Below are 12,033 nucleotides of genomic sequence, written 5' to 3' on the forward strand. Positions count from 1 at the left end.
CATTTTGCAGCTATTTATAATTGTCCATTCATGGTAGACAGTTCACAATATATATACTTACTTGTAACCTGGAAAGCTATAAAATGGTAAATGACACGAAATCCCCTGCTTCTAAGGGCAACAATGGTTAATTTGCATATATTTAGCAGTGATGCACTGAGAGACATCGCAAGCTCATTCCAATCTGAATTATCGCAAATTCTTTCTGTTTTAAGAAAGCAAACTTTTGTTTTCCATAGCATTTTAGTAAGGGGGCTTTTAGAACCATTGTAGCCCCTTATACACTCCAATGAGTTCTGGGTCACCATGAGCTTGCTGGTTAGTCTGTACTTCATAAACTAGCAAATTCTCTTAATCATTATTAACACCTTGTCACCATTTTCTGTTCAAATGCACAGTCTGCAAAGCTACCTCCCACAGATAGCAGTTACTTACAACAGATTCTGCTCAAAGAGACACTGTAACAACTGTAACAAAGAGACACTGTAACAAAAAAAACTGCCTTTGGGGGGGTACTTACCTCAAGAGGTGGAAGCCTCTGGATCCTAATGAGGCTCCCCCCATCCTCTTCACTCACCGGGATCGAGCCCTGGTAGCCCATGAAAAACAGCTGGCAAGCTTGTCAGCTGTGGTGCAGGCACAGTAGCACCTGCAATATTTACCTTCCTGGCTCCAACACAGGCGCAGTAACAGCTTTCCAATGGGCTCCAGTAGAAATAGTCGATCCTGATTGGGCCCGCTCTACTGCTCAAGCGCATCCATCACTGATCCATCCAATCTGCCTAATAAGCTTTGTTTTCCCAAATTTCATCATTATAAAGGTTACGTGGAGGAATTGGGCCAGCTCATTTATATTAAAGGGAACCTAAAGCAAGGCTTCCATATTTTTTTTCATTTTAAGCAATACCAGTTGCCTGGCTATCCTGCTAATCTCTTTTGCCTCCTTGGGCTTGATTCACTAACTTAAGCGTGATTACTCAGTTATCACATGTAAAGGCTTTGCACGTGCAAAAGCGCGTGTAAAGGCTTTGCACGTGCAATGTATCATTATCACGTGCTAAGTATCATTCTCTAATGATCCTTAGCATGTGAGAATGATACTTAGTACGTGATAATGATACTTAGCACATGATATCACGTGCAAAGCGGCTTATCACTGTTGTGCTAAATGTTAGCACGCTTTAGTGAATCGAGCCCATTAAGTCATGGGGCTTGATTCACAAAAGCGTGATAACTACTTAGCACCGTAGTTAGCACGTGCAAACTACTTAGCACTCTTATTAGCACGTGCAAACTAAGGTGCTAAGTAGTTTGCACGTGCTAACTAGGGTGCTAAGTAGTTTGCACGTGCTAACTATGGTGCTAAGTAGTTTGCACGTGCTAACTACTTAGCACCCTAGTTAGCACATGCAAAGCATGTTAGCATGTGCAAAGTGGCTTTTCACTGGCGGGCTAACACTTTGCATGCTTTAGTGAATCAACCCCATAGACTTTTAAAAGACAAATTAAAAAATAAAATTAAAGAAGAAGAAAACATATAACATTTTTTTCTGAAACAAATGTGGTAATTTGCCTAAAATGCATAAAAAGTGTCTGTTCTAAGTGTGTTTGAACTTAAAAAGACAGACATGTACTGTAAATATATAGAAAGACATTACAGTGCAGTGCTGCAATGCAGAGTGCCTTATTTATGAAGGTCCGTGAACTCTGCAGCCTGAAAAGAACATCTATCTAAGTCCTGGTTTTGCAAAATTCATTCAAAATACAATCACTCAGACAATGTTGCACGCAGTACAATTGTGAAGGGTTAAGCTTGGTGTAGAGCACGCATACATTTTCTTGTGATTGAGCATATTTGCATTCTGTCCTTTGGAGGCAGGTGGTGGATGGTTTGCTCTATAAGTGGGCTGTCTGTGCCTGCCCCCCCCCCCTTCTGGAGTGATGTGTGTGAGCCAGCCCTGAGCCCCACAGCTCGGGGTGACCCATGCGTCACTCCTTTCCCATGCAGTGCCCCGAGTCGATGCGCAGCAGCAGAACGCAATGGACGTTCAGGTAAGTGCCTGTTTTTAAATTTTTGGGAGATGGGTGCGGATGCCCCCCCCCCCCGGCGCCGGCCACGCTTGGGGGGGTCGTCTGCGCTACCCAGTCTCCACCTCCGGGGTGTTGCTGTGGTCCCTAGGCAGTGAGAGAGCCTGGGGCCCCGCAGCCCCCCCCGGTTGTATGAGGGCAATGGGAAGCCTCCCCGAGGCGCTCCTGGATAGTGCTGTATAGCATGAACTAATTCCCGCAGGGCAACCGCTTCGCGGTATTGGTTTTTAACCCTGCAAAGTTTGGCATGCGAAAGCAGATGCATTTCTGCGTGAGCATGTCTCATGGTAATCCATTTTAGCCAGATTTGCACAGCTAGACTTGAAAGGGTTAAGCTTGGTGTAGAGCACGCATACATTTTCTTGTGATTGAGCAATTGTGATTTAATACAAATTGTAATGTTGCATTGGAATCTCCCTCATAGGGTTCTACTGTACTAGTGCTATGCTATTTGCCAGTGATCAGCAAGTGCTCTGAAAGCGCTGCTGGTTTTAATTAGCCCTAACATCCATACATGCAATAGAGGCATGAGGAAAAAGGGTGCCACAATATTCTACTTTTCATGATCACGAAATATCAGTACATATACCGGTATTTTACTATCTATCTGTATCCTAATTCTCACACTAAACCTCCCACCATCTATTCCAAACACTGACCTCTCCCTAACTACTCCTAACACTAAGCCCAGTAGTTAAAGCCCAGTAGTTAACCACCTACTCCTAACACTAAGGGCCTGATTCAGTAAATGGTGCTAACCCAGTTAGCACGCCTAAAGGCCTTGGGCATGCTACCTAGGGTGCTAAGTAGTTAGCACATGCAAACTACATAGCACCGTAGTTAGCACATGCAAACTTAGCACCGTAGTTAGCACTTGCAAACTACTTAGCACCGTAGTTAGCACATGCAAACTACTACTTAGCACCGTGCTAACTAGGGGGCTAAGTAGTTTGCATGTGCTAACTAGGATGCAAAGTAGTTTACATGTGCTAACTACGGTGCTAAGTAGTTTACATGTGCTCACTACGGTGCTAAGTAGTTTGCATGTGCTAACTACTTAGCACCCTAGTTAGCACGTGCAAAGCCTGTTAGCACATGCAAAGTGGCTTTTCACTGGCGTGCTAACACTTAGCACCTTTTTCTGAATCAAGCCCTAAGCCTAGTAAATATATCTACAGTGTAGCCAAATTCTGTGAACTACTATGCTCCCAGCAAGTGGCTTTATAGCACTCCAAACCTCACATCCCACCACTGCCGATCCTGCAGAGTTCCAAGCCTGGATTCTTGCTACAGCGTAGCCAAAATTAGGTGAACTACTTCTCCCAGAGAGCGGCTGTATGACTGCTAGAAACCACATGTGTGCTTTCATTCCTGTAAAATTCAGATACATATAAGTGGAACTCTGCTACTGATATTTATTTTTTTGGTGTTGCCGGCACCCAAACCTCTATCTCTAGCTGGTAATTTGTAAATTTTAAAATGACCCATCTGCGATCCTGCCCAAATGTACCATTTTGCAAACTCCTTCCTGAGCTAGACCAATTATGCATGACACTAAAGTGGGTCCAAAAAAAATTACTTACAACTAGCGGTTGCTAATGCAGATCCATTAATGAACCCGAGGTATAAACTATTCAGAAATATGCCATTTGGTAAAATAATAGTTTGTGAATTCTTAGAAAAATGACTTACAGCTGTTTCTAGTTTAATGTTGATGCTATTTTATATACAGTGGGTTGCAAAAGTATTCGGCCCCCTTGAAGTTTTCCACATTTTTTCATATTACTGCCACAAACATGAATCAATTTTATTGGAATTCCACATGAAAGACCAACACAAAGTGGTGTACACGTGAGAAGTGGAACGAAAATCATACACGATTCTGAAATTTTTTTACAAATAAATAACTGCAAAGTGGTGTGTGCATAATTATTTGGCCCCCTTTGATCCGAGTGCAGTCAGTTGCCTATAGACATCACCTGATGAGTGCTAATAACTAAATAGAGTGCACCCGTGTGTAATCTAATGTCAGTACAAATACAGCTGCTCTGTGAGGGCCTCAGAGGTTGTCTAAGAGAATATTGGGAGCAACAACACCGTGAAGTCCAAAGAACACACAAGACAGGTCAGGGATCAAGTTATTGAGAAATTTAAAGCACGCTTACGCTACAAAAAGATTTCCAAAGCCTTCAACATCCCACCGAGCACTGTTCAAGCGATCATTCAGAAATGGAAGGAGCATGGCACAACTGTAAACCTACCAAGACAAGGCCATCCACCTAAACTCACAGGCCGAACAAGGAGAGTGCTGATCAGAAATGCAGTCAAGAGGCCCATGGTGACTCTGGACGAGCTGCAGAGATCTACAGCTCAGGTGGGAGACTCTGTCCATAGGACAACTATTAGTCATGCACTGTACAAAGTTGGCCTTTATGGAAGAGTGAAAGACTCCCACTAGTATAAAAGGACAGCTTGCAGCGGTCAGTACTCATTTGGCTACCATACTGGGGCCATACTAGCTATTACTCTAATATGTGTATTATGTGATACTGATAATGTCTTTATTATTTTAGCACTTTGGCACCTTAGCACTTTAACACTGTTAGCTCCTGACGAAGTTTCTAATTTATTGAAACGAAACATGTAGGGTTTTGTGGTGTGGGGTTTATAATAATCAACAATGGGAAATTGGCAGGCTTGTCGATATGACTAACTACCCGTACCTACCAACCCAATTGTTACATGTATTCACTATTAGTAGTATTTGTATTTGATCCTTTTAGAAACATGAATTAAAAGTTATGTTTTATTGCTATTTTTCCTCCGAGAGGGTAATAATTGTGTATTCTTTATGGAAGAGTGGCAAGAAGAAAGGCATTGTTAACAGGAAGCATAAAAAGTCACATTTTCAGTTTGCCACAAGCCATGTGAGGGACACAGCAACCATGTGGAAGAAGGTGCTCTGGTCAGATGAGACCAAAATGGAACTTTTTGGCCAAAATGCAAAATGCTATGTGTGGCGGAAAACTAACACTGCACATTACTCGGAACACACCATCCCCACTGTCAAATATGGTGGTGGCAGCATCATGCTCGAGGGGTGCATCTCTTCAGCAGGGACAGGGAAGCTGGTCAGAGTTGATGGGAAGATGGATGGAGCCAAATACAGGGCAAACTTGAAAGAAAGCCTCTTGGAGATTGCAAAAGACCTGAGACTGGGGCGGAGGTTCACCTTCCAGCAGGACAATGACCGTAAACATAAAGCCAGGGCAACAATGGAATGGTTTAAAACAAAACATATCTATGTGTTACAATGGCCCAGTCAAAGTCCAGATCTAAATCCAATCGAGAATCTGTGGCAAGATCTGAAAACTGCTGTTCACAAACGCTGTCCATCTAATCTGACTGAGCGGGAGCTGTTCTGCAAAGAAGAATGGGCAAGGATTTCAGTCTCTAGATGTGCAAAGCTGGTAGAGACATACCCTAAAAGACTGGCAGCTGTAATTGCAGCAAAAGGTGGTTCTACAAAGTATTAACTCAAGGGGGCCGAATAATTACGCACACCCTACTTTGCAGTTATTTATTTGTAAAAAATGTTTGGAATTATGTATGATTTTTGATCCACTTCTCACATGTACACCACTTTGTATTGGTCTTTCACTTGGAATTCCAATAAAATTGATGCATGTTTGTGACAGTAATGTGACAAAATGTGGAAAACTTCAAGGGGGCTGAATACTTTTGCAACCCACTGTACAGTCTACGTGGTATTAAAGTTGCATAGCCTTTTACATATGTAAGAGACTACTGAGCACAATGGCAGAAGATTTTCTAAACTCTTTACCATTTAATGAAAAGAAAAAGCTCATGTTGCCTTGCTTTAAATAGAAATAATATCTTGCACAATGTCTGTGAAATATAATCAAGCTCAAGGTCACTGGAGTTCTTGTACAGTCAAAATAACTGCAGATAATAGCAATAAGTCAAGCAGAAAAAAAGTCATATTGTTCTTATTTTCAAAGTATCTGTTGTTTAGAGAGAGGGTAACAGATTGGCAAGATCGTGAAAGAAAAAAAAATGTTGTTGTTAGATAACATAAAAATAAATAAGAATGGGCTGGGGCCACCTAAACTTATCAAAAGGATTTTAACCCTTTTCATTGCTCCCATAAACTCTTGTGACTTCACAAAATTCTATAAAGACTCTATTGTCAGTTTCATGTTTATGTCAGAAGTTAGTAGCTACTGCTTGTCCTTGCACATATGTGTATAATTACATGGAAAAAGAATTAACTTTTATATATGAATGTGCTTTTGTTGAACTTCCTGTATCCTGTTGTGCTCTTCCTCCCTCTCTGAACTTTGATTGAATGCAGAAAAAGCATTATTTTGGTAATAAAAATTGCATTGGACTGAAGGCAAATAAAAGGGCATAACAATATATTAAAGAGGAACTTTAGTCTAAACAAACATACTGTCATTAAGTTACATTAACCACTTAAGGACCAGCGGTCTCTGGGCACTTAGGGACCAGAGACCGCTGGTCCAATCCCGACAGAATCCCGACGAATCGCAGCACATACCCGTCGCAACCGCCGTCATCGCCGCTCGCCGGGACCCCCAGGACATAGACTCTGCCTGTCTCTATGACGGCAGAGTCATGTGAGCCGGTCAGGAGCCGCTTTCATTGGCTCCTGACCCTGTTTTTCAATGTAAGCCAATGGGAACAGCTTACATTGAAAGAAAGGGCCAGGAGCCAATGAAATCGGCTCCTGACCGGCTCACATGACTCTGCCGTCATAGAGACAGGCAGAGCTTGTGAGATGCGGCGAGAATCGTCGGGTTTGAGCGGCGCGATCGGCGGGTAGCGGCGGAGACGGCGGATGCGCCCTGCAGACAGTGATTTAAATCAACGCCCTGCCAGCCAAAACCCCACCAAAACAGGGCGTAGATTTCAATCACTGCGGTCCTTAAATGGTTAAATATGTCAATTAAAATAGATAGGTAATATAATCTCTTACCCACGCTGTTTTAAAAGAATAGGCATATGTTTGTGATACTGATTTCATGGGGGCAGCCATCATTTTGGTTGAATGGAGGTGACAGGGAGCATGAGACACATTTCCAACTGTCCTGTGTCCTGATCACCCCCCTCCCCTCCCAGCTGCGCGTGCTAGGCTTCAAATCTCAATTACAAAATAGAAAAAAACACATTTGTGCCAAAACAGCAGAACAAGAACAACAACATCAGGAATCCCTTCATGCTTTGCATAGCATCAGGGGAAAAATGCCCAGGCATATTTCTTTGATGGGGTGGAGCTTAGCTTCTGTGCAGCTAAAAATGAGGCGTGGGTAAGAAAAACAAAGTTCTGATGCTGTGAAACTGTTAAAGAAACACCAAGCCGTTTCAGTGCTGCTGAGTAGATTTTCCATCTAGAGGTTCACTTTAAGGTGAACTCAATTTGCTTCTTCCTCTACCTTAGAATACGGTTAATGTAGCAGCCCCTACTGGGTGACCTGCTGTCCCCTGTTTGAATCCAAGCCAGGATGCTTGCATTATGCAGATGTCAGCACTATATCAATACTAAATAATATATGTGTCAATCATAGACTGCTAAAAATATACAACCATGCTACGACACCTTAATAGACAACATATTCAACTATGCAACACATTTGTTGTCTCTGATAATAGTCCAAAAGGAAGAAAACCAACAGTTAGATGTCCAACCATTCCCTCAGTCAATCATGAAGAGAGTTAATTTGAAATTTTAGTGAACATTTTAGAAAAGTTATATAAATCTATCACCGACACACAGTATCTTAAATAGTATTCCTGTTACTCTTGTCCTTTGGTAGTGTGATGTTTTGCCATTACTTCCCCCTCAGTGTTCTAAACCTAACCAATGCCGTTGTCTATAATATATCTTCCAAACACCTAAACCTAATCCCTCCGTAGTGCTAATCCCCTCTAGAAACCAAACCCTAACCTCTCTACCATTGTTATACCTTTCCTGATGCTTAACCCTAACCAGCTCCTAATCTTAACCCCTTCCTGGTGCCTAAGACTATCTACCCCTCCAATGATAACCTTTCTGGTGCTTAACCATAGCTTCCTACCCAAATCCAACCCTGTTGTGATGTCAGGTGAGCCAAAGAACTGCACAGTTCCTGAAGAAAAGTAGGATTATTATAATTGGACATCTGCTGATGGTCAGCAGAAGTCCACAGAAAAGTTCACAAATGCTGCCACTAGCAGGAATGCAAAGGCAATGTTCATGACAACCACAGGCTTTCTTTCTCTCTCTTTCTTTCTTTCTCTCTCTCTCTCTCTCTCTCTCTCTCTCTCTCTCTCTCTCTCTCTCTCTCTCTCTCTCTCTCTCTCTCTCTCTCTCTCTCTCTCTCTCTCTCTCTCTCTCCTCTCTCTCTCTCGCTCTTTCTCTCTCTCTCTCTCTCTTTCTCTCTCTCTCTGTATACATTATATACAATGTATTCCTGAAAACAATACAGGGTCTTGTATACATTTTGCTACAAAAGATTTGTTAGGGCTTATTTTAAGGGGAGGTCTTATTTTTTCATGAACAACAATCTACATGCATTCTTAAGCAAAAAAATAAATAAATCGACATTTATGCAAATGTATTCATGTCATTGCATTCTGTAATCTTTATTTCATTTTTCCATTTACAACAATCTACATTTATCAAGAGCCCAGTACTTGCCGTATTGTTTTGGATCTTGTGGGATCTTTTGAGTGAGAGTCTTTTATGCTTTCCTTGGTGACACAATTTACCTTGAGTTTTTATAAACTGTAGCTAGAGCTTATTTTTGGAATAGGGATTATATTTACAGAAAAAGGGTTGGCAGCACTGCTGTGTAGGATGAGGATGTGGTTCTTCTTCTAAGGGCTTTGACCTTGTATGGTGTGCTCTGGACTAGTGGTAGAGCTCATTAAGTTGAACATTGTAGTGAAAGATCAATACGGCACTACCAGCCTTGCTTTTATTTCTCTATGCAAGTTCTTCAGAATTAATTTGCAGAATAATGTAAATCTTTTACCAGGTTTGTAAATATCTTACCAGGATCCACTACCACTAGCCACTTACCAGGTAAAATGGTGGAGCAGCAAGTGGCAGGTAAAGGATAGCCCGACATCCATGTTGCTGTGATTATATGAGGCTTATTCATCTAGCATCGTCAAAAATCCTGAAAAATTATGCTAGGGTTTGTTTTCAGGGTAGGTCTTATTTTCAGGAAAGCGATATACAGAAAAAAATCCCATTACTCTAGTCAACACTCTCCCCTTGCAATATGAACAATTAGATGGCAACACACTCCTAGAAGTACGTCTAAGGTCATTAGTAATTTAAAAATAACAACTGAGTATGCCTAAACTGGTGAAAAGAAAAGTTTTGAGAGGAAAAGAAAGGTGCAGTCCTGGCTTTGCTGGCACAAGAATACAGTGAATGTCAGGTTGCTTCTTTTCTTAAAGCACACATGAAGTGAGAGGAATAGGCAGGCTGACTTATGTACTTCCTTTAAAATAATGCAAATTGCCTGGCTGTCCTGCTGATCATCTGCTTCTAAAACTTTAAGCCACAGAACCAAGTCTGTCTAAGTAGATTAGCTGCATGCTTGTTTCACGACATCACTTTCAGACAACTTGTGTTGCTATATTATAAGGAAATAAATATAGTATTGTAAAAATTAATTCATTTAAGGTCCCAAAGCACAAAGGAACGTCATCTACATTAAAGAAATATAGAGCATGTAATAAAAACTCTAAAAAGCAAATAAGAATCTAAAAAAAGTAATGATATTAAAGGACAACTTTAACCGTTTACAACTAAAAAGGTAGCTACTAACCAAAGAGGAAGGAAGGCTCAGCAACCTGCAGGGGTAGGGAACCTTGGCTCTCCAGCTGTTAAGGAACTACAAGTCCTACAATGCATTGCAGGAGTCTGAAAGCCACAGTCATAATTAATAAAGGCAAATTTGAAGAACGGAGAAGGTCCGCACAATGCTCCTAAGATCCTTGGTCTTTATTTATGGACGTATCCAAGAAAGGTCAACACATAAATCCAGCTGACATGTTTCAGACCAACTGGTCCTTAATCATAGCAATAAAGGCAAATGCATGCTGGGATTTGTAGTTTTATCACAACTGGAGAGCCAAGGTTCCCTACCACTGCTTTAGAGCCTTCCTGTTCCTCTCTGAATCCTATCTTTCCATCACCATGCCCCTATTTAAAATCTCCCACAGGCTGTTGGGAACGCAATGGGGGCACACGGGTGGCCAGACTACGCATGCGCAGTGGACCATGACTGGCACAGCTGGATCACTAATACCAAGAGAGATTACAGATGACTGGATTGCCTGGGAAGGTTGGGGAAGAAGGCTACAGTATCCATGGGGCTGTAGAAAGCCCCAGGTAAGTATTGATTCTTTACCTCCCTTCATCTCAAGTTCACTTTAAGATATATTTAGCCTAATTACAAGAGGACAGTATTATTATAATACAGAGACTCGCATAAGTGGCTCACACAGAAAAGTATGGTTTTAAATGTAGAAATATTAAATGATTTTTATAAAGCAGCACTATGAACCATAATGATGTGCAAACTGCAGTGAGCCAGAGCATTCATCCTTCTTTTTTATGACAGATAAGTGAAAAATGATTTCTCTGCAGCTGCAATGGGCTATTACCTTTGACACGTTACTCTTACATTTATGAAGAATCTGATTTTATTATCTAATTTTGTTTAAATAAACATTCAAAATTTCTCTGTGTACATTAAATGCATCAAAAAAGTGTTCTATCTTACCTTTTTAAAAAAATAATAAAGTCTTGGAATACATTGTCCTTTCAGAATTTGGTATCCATATGGATGCCTGCTAAATTATACCCGTCTGTGTTTTTAATGTGTCTTCTAAGACTTGTGAATCTCCTTCAGAAAAAAAGAGCATCTGTAGGGTGACACAATAAATGTGAATCAAATATTTAAACTGGTCTCTTGTTTCACCTAATGTTTAACACAACAGAAGTTAAACCTTATTTCAGCAGTAATACAGAGTCTTTTTTTATATTGGAACTAAGGGTCCCATTATCAATTTGATGAGTATCTGTGCCCTTTAAATTTTAACAGAGTCACAAAAAAGTGTAGCTTATGCATTATTTTCCTGTTTTAGTACTAGATTCCGTAGAACATGACCTAGATTGTCCAGAACATGACCAGTAGGTGAGAGCTAAATGTAACAGCATGAAGCCAGTGTAAGACAACTACTGCATATAGGTATTTACACACTGTGACCTAGAGGTCAGTGAAAGAAAAAGGGTTGCTCTGGTGTTTTATCATTCAGAGTGAAACGCTTACATTTAAACTCAAAATTGCTACTAGTAATCTTTTTAAAGGACCACTATCACGAAAATCATAATATTTATAGAACATGAAAACATATTCATATTCATAAGAAGTACATTTTTCCCAGAGTAAAATGAGATATACATTACTTTTCTCTCATGTTGCTGTCACTTACAGTAGGTAATAGAAATCTGGCAGAACTGACAGGTTTTAGACCAGCCCATCTACTCATTAGAGATGGCCCAAACCTCCGATTTTTGGTTCGCAAACCGGGTTCGCGAACTTCCGCGATAGGTTCGGTTCTCGCGAACTGAACCGCAATAGACTTCAATGGGGAGGCGAACTTTGAAAACTAGAAACACTTATGCTGGCCACAAAAGTGATGGAAAAGATGTTTCATGGAAAAGATGTGTCACGTGGTACTTGGCACGTGTAACGTGGTACTTGGCACGTGTCACGTGGCACTTATTGGTCACAAGAGATAAGCTCTCAAAAGAGCTGTTGAGAGGTGCTTTTTAACAAGAATCAGCAAGGAGCAAGCTAAGAAGCCTACAAGAGCTGAACTAATCTTTCCCTATGAGAG

Source organism: Hyperolius riggenbachi, chromosome 1 (genome assembly GCF_040937935.1).
Source record: "Hyperolius riggenbachi isolate aHypRig1 chromosome 1, aHypRig1.pri, whole genome shotgun sequence".
Taxonomy (NCBI): Eukaryota; Metazoa; Chordata; class Amphibia; order Anura; family Hyperoliidae; genus Hyperolius; species Hyperolius riggenbachi.